The sequence below is a fragment of the Adiantum capillus-veneris genome, chromosome 7, assembly GCF_014529385.1.
Source record: "Adiantum capillus-veneris isolate H3 chromosome 7, ASM1452938v2, whole genome shotgun sequence".
NCBI classification, from domain to species: Eukaryota; Viridiplantae; Streptophyta; class Polypodiopsida; order Polypodiales; family Pteridaceae; genus Adiantum; species Adiantum capillus-veneris.
In genome coordinates, this window is record NC_140937.1 from 124,570,916 (window position 1) to 124,576,126 (window position 5,211).

Below are 5,211 nucleotides of genomic sequence, written 5' to 3' on the forward strand. Positions count from 1 at the left end.
AAAATGCCCCGGCGGTCCTAGTGTGTTCACACACATCACTACCACATGTATATGGTAACAACTCATACAGAAGGGCGTAAGCAAAAGCGAAGATTTTTGGTGCAATTCCTTTACCATTGAATTGAATTGTTGGATGCTCTCTATGTGGCATTTGAAGGTTTTTGGATTTTAATGTGTGCGTATGGCAGTGCCCCTCCCCCCCCCAACTCTCTTACTTCCTTGGAGTCGAGGTAGCTCTCTCTCTCTCTCTCTCTCTCTCTCTCTCTCTCTCTCTCTCTTCTGTAGGCCACCATAAATCTTTACCTTGTTTTCATTTTGAAGGCCATAAAAAAACTCCCCTTTTCTTTCAACATTTACACAAACTTTAACCTCACTATTTGTTGACCATTTCACCTCTATGTGGATGTGTGTGCATTTGTGTGGGGGGGCTGGGGACAAAGGGAAAGTGTATTTCCATATCCATAATCCATTATCGAAGGCAGTGGTGTGGGCCATACCGATGGATATGCCAGTTTGGAACCGTAAGTTTCTAACGCTTGTGTCACATTGGGACATGCAGACAACGTTTATTCTCTTCCCAACCAATCAATGGATGTACCGACGGAGTCACCTGTCACACTAGGATGTTGTCCATGTTTCCCCAACTTATTGGCCGTCTAGCTTAGCGACACACTTTTTCCAAAATTGTATCGGTCTCCCATGCCCGCCCAACTTCAACAACAACACTAATCCTGCCGTTTGATTAGACGCGTAGCAACTTTTCTAATTTCTTGCACGCGCTCACTGTGATAGCATTTGTGCTAGCTATTGTAATCCGAACTCTTCTCATGCAAGGGCATGTTGGTCATGGTCATCCAACTCATGATAAACACACAGCCCAGTGTGATAGGGGCCTAATTATGTGTGTATATAGACAATACAATTCTATATCAAAGCAATACAATTGCACAACTGATTGAAACCTACTTTTAATAAATCTTCCCCCTCCCCCTTACCTTCAACAGGCCATCGTAACTTCTCACCTTGTTTCTTGTACGAAGAATCCTTTGAAAAGACTATCCAATGAAAATTGAAGCTTTTTTTTTATAGCTTGACTAAGTACCCCACGTCTCATTCATACTTTTCTTAGAAGCTCACGTTTGTATTTTTAGGGGTTTTATTTTATAGTAATTTTGTGTTTATCTTTTAAGGACATTCTCTTTTTGTTGGCTTTTTAAAAACAACTCTTAGTGTTAAGATGGGTTAGGGGGACTTTCATAGTTTTGCAGTGCATGATGGAAACTTACTTTTCATTTGACGTTCAGTCTTTAATTTTCTTGCATTCTATTCTTTTAGAATGCTAAAGTGAAGTTTCACCTTGCATAATTTTAGTAAATTTTACACACATATCTTTTTTTTGCATTCTATTGTTGAAGAATGCTAAAGTGAAGCTTCGCCTTGCATAATTCTAATAAATTCTACACACACACACATATATTAATTAGTTCTTTTTATTTCACATTTCATTTCACAACTTCACATGGCTTTACATTTCTTGCATTTTATTGCTTGATTAATCCAATTAGTGTTAACATTCAAGAAAGTCTTTTTTATTAAGCGGCTGTTGATCGAGTTTCCTCCTCACAAAGAAAAAACCGGAAATACTAGCAAATTTTTAGAGATTTGCAAAATATTTGGACGACTTTCTCACATATTTCATCCGTTTTTCTTTCGTTTACCATGGTTTGCAGCTAGCTAGTTTCGATTTTCAATCGGCTCAAAACTAAGCTGATGCACCAGTTTAAACAATTTTATCACTTTCTTATTGTTTTTGAAAGCAGTCGTGACCCTTTCACTTGTTATATATGAATGTAGTGTAACCACAATTTTCAATAAGTGCCACTAATACTCTTGGTGTACTGCAGTGGGACTCGGCTCTTAACATTTTCCTTGCTTCCACTGCGGTAGCGCACGCTGCTTGTAATTTTTGCTGTCGGCCAGCTTAAGAAGGGTCCTGTATGGCAAGCTTTCATCATCTTCTTCCTCCTTTCCTCCTCCTACTGATCAGATTCGACTGCCTCCGCCGCAGGGTCCCCCTACGCGTCATCCTTTACTCTCTGCAGAACAAAACCCACGTCGTCCGCACCTGCAGGAAATTACACCTTTGGTTTCAAGCTGCATGTGGGTGTAGTTGGGGGCTACCTCTTGGCGATCTGGCATTCCCTCGACGTTCACCAGACAGCAATTTGGTGGGCGGATTTCGGGGATAGTAGCACAGTTACGGAAGGGGCAACATTCAATTACACAGGATCTCCAATGATGCAGCTCTATGACCCGACCTCATCGTCGACACCAATCTGGCAAAGCAGCAGCAACCTCAGCACCTCGCTGACAACCAGCGTGCAATTTCTTGATACAGGTAACCTGCAGCTTGTACTAGAAAACAATACTACTGTCTCATGGCAGAGCTTCTTGGATCCCAGGGATTCTCTCATGCTCACAGGTCTGGAGGCAAGCTGGTTGGAAAACAATCCAAACCTGCTTCAATCAAGGAGAAATCGGACTTCCTTCGCAAGAGGTAAATACCATATGGCAACATACAACCGCTTTGACATTCATCTCTTTGGGCTGGATCAATTAAACAATCAGTATGTGTATATGAAGGACTACAATGTTTCTGTCAGTGATACAGTGAGTGTGGGCAAGCAGCTTGATGGCAGCGCGTACACATTATATTGATTTACTGAGGCTCTCCTTGGATCATGATGGCAATCTGAGGGTGTACAAGTGGACTACCAGTGGTATGAGATGGGTTCAGGATTGGGAACTATTGGATAATTCATCACTTGCATGCAGGGCGGGAAGCCCCTGTGGTCCCTTCGGGCTGTGCGGATTAGATGGTGCAGGGGCAGTAACATGTAGTTGCCAAATGGTTATACTCCAATTTCATCCGAGGATTCCTCAAAAGGGTGCAATAGCACCAGGATCTCACCGGGATGTGGACAAGGGTCTGGTGCAAGCAATGCAATCATAGTGGAAACTCAGCAAAGCGATTACTATTACAACGATCTGAAGTGGTTTGACAACATCTACGACATGAATACATGCAAGAACTCATGTTTGAATGAATGCGCTTGCATTGCTGCCACCTACGTTAGCTCCAGCAGTATGTGTTTCCTCAAGGGCAACAGCACCATAGGGTACATGGAGAATGGAATTACAGCTAGTACGACGCTTCTGATGAAACTTCTGCAGTTGCAAGATGCAGCTGGAGCACCACTGGCTCTCAAGAAAGATAGCCGTATCATAACCGTGGTTGTGCCAATATCGGCCATAGTAGCATTTGCCACAGTTGTGGGTTTGGTGTTTTGGCGGTGTAGAATTCGTATGAATCGCGGTTCAAGTCGGATGGCAGAAAAGGACTTTGAAGCATGGGATACTGGCCCAAAACGGTATAGCTACATGGAGCTGGTTGAAGCAACCAACAATTTTATTGATTTGCTAGGGGTAGGAGGTTTTGGGGAGGTCTACAAAGGGTCCATCAGAGAGAAGAGATGTGATCTTTCCCAAGCAAGTGAGCTGGTGACAACGTTGGTGGCTGTTAAAAGGCTCAAGGTCATGCAAGCTGGCACGAGAGATGCCATGAAACAGTTCAGAGCAGAATTAAGCCGGTACGCTCACCAAAATTCACCATGTAAATCTTGTGAACTTGCTGGGTTACTGCATCAGCGGAGCAAATGGAGAGGAGAATCTGCTAGTTTATGAATACATGGAGAAAGGCTCACTTGACAGGTACCTTTCACCAGCTCACATGACGGAACCTCTGCCTTGGCCTGTGCGATATTCTGTTGCAGTCGGCACGGCTCGTGGGATTGCATACCTCCACCATGGTTGTCACCCACGGATTCTGCATTGTGACATTAAGCCACAGAATGTGCTGTTAGATGAGGATTTTACACCAAAAGTTGCAGACTTTGGCCTTGCGAGATACCTCCATACGAGGGAGCAGAGCCACCTAACTGTGTCTGGAATGAGAGGAACCCGCGGCTACATGGCGCCCGAATGGCTCCAAAGTGATGCAATCTGAAGTAGATGTCTACAGCTTCGGCACTCTTTTGCTGGAGCTTGTTCATGGCCTCAAACCTGCTGCTGACGGAAAAGTGTCTCTCCCAGTATGGGCCAGGCAATGCCTTGCAGCAGGGTCACTAATCCCTGATCAAGAACGAGACAGTGCCAACGTCCATGTTGGAGATCATGGGGGGCTTGGGGATGGGAATGAGGTTGGTCGAATCACGGACACGGCATTAGAATGCAACGATGCCGTCCAGCAAGAACTTGCGGTTGCACTTCAACAACAGCTCCGTTGCTTGAGAGTTGCTTTGTCGTGTGTACACCAACAGCATGCCCAGCGCCCGTCCATGCTTGAGGCTCTCCAGCAGATTGAAGGAAGTCATGATATGGAGGATCCGCCTGCGCCTGCACCTGCACCTGACGGAACCATTAACAATGGCAACTTGTGGCTTTTAAATTCTAGCAGCAGTGATTTGATGCCCAGCACCAGCCACGCGGTTTCGTACTCTGCCGTGTCGGCAAGATGACACGATTTCATCCTTTTGTTGCACGCTGCCTTCTGTTGGAAAACAAAGCAAGACCAGTGCAATGAGTGCATGGTGCAGCTTGCCCCCCGATCATGGAGTTCCCCCCAATATAGTGATGTGTAGGTTTTTCCACAAACGATGCAGTTGTATTATGTAAACTGTTGTATAAGCTTCTGTGGGCTGGCACTCAACATCTCCCAAAAAACGTAATTAAAAGTTACCCATAATAATTGTAAGAAGTACCTCACAAACACATATCTACAAAGCAATAATTGCAAGGTAAGGAGGACCCATAAATTACAAAAGTACTCATAACTGTAAGGAGGACGGCCCATAATTACAAAAGTGTCCATGAATCCCACTACACCTTCAAGGAATGTGCGAACACGCACTCCCTCAGGACTATATGACACGGGCATGGGGGCATGGGATCTATGGTGAGAGCATAGATCTTGTCGGCACTGCAAAAAGTAATCTCGGGTACTTTTTGTACCTGAGATTATTTTTGATCACATTTGGTATAAGAGTAATCTCGGGCCCATACGATCACAAAAACACGCGGGTGCTCGTGGATAGGACATGGGAGTCGTAAAGTTGAGGTCAAGGGTTCAAGGGTTGGCCGCGAAGTAATATC

The 5,211-nt window shown here is 44.6% G+C and overlaps 1 pseudogene; it reads left to right on the plus strand.

The window, feature by feature from the left end:
• Window positions 1–2,047: 2,047 nt before the first annotated feature.
• Window positions 2,048–4,701, plus strand: LOC147454563 (G-type lectin S-receptor-like serine/threonine-protein kinase At1g34300; annotated as a pseudogene).
• Window positions 4,702–5,211: the final 510 nt, after the last annotated feature.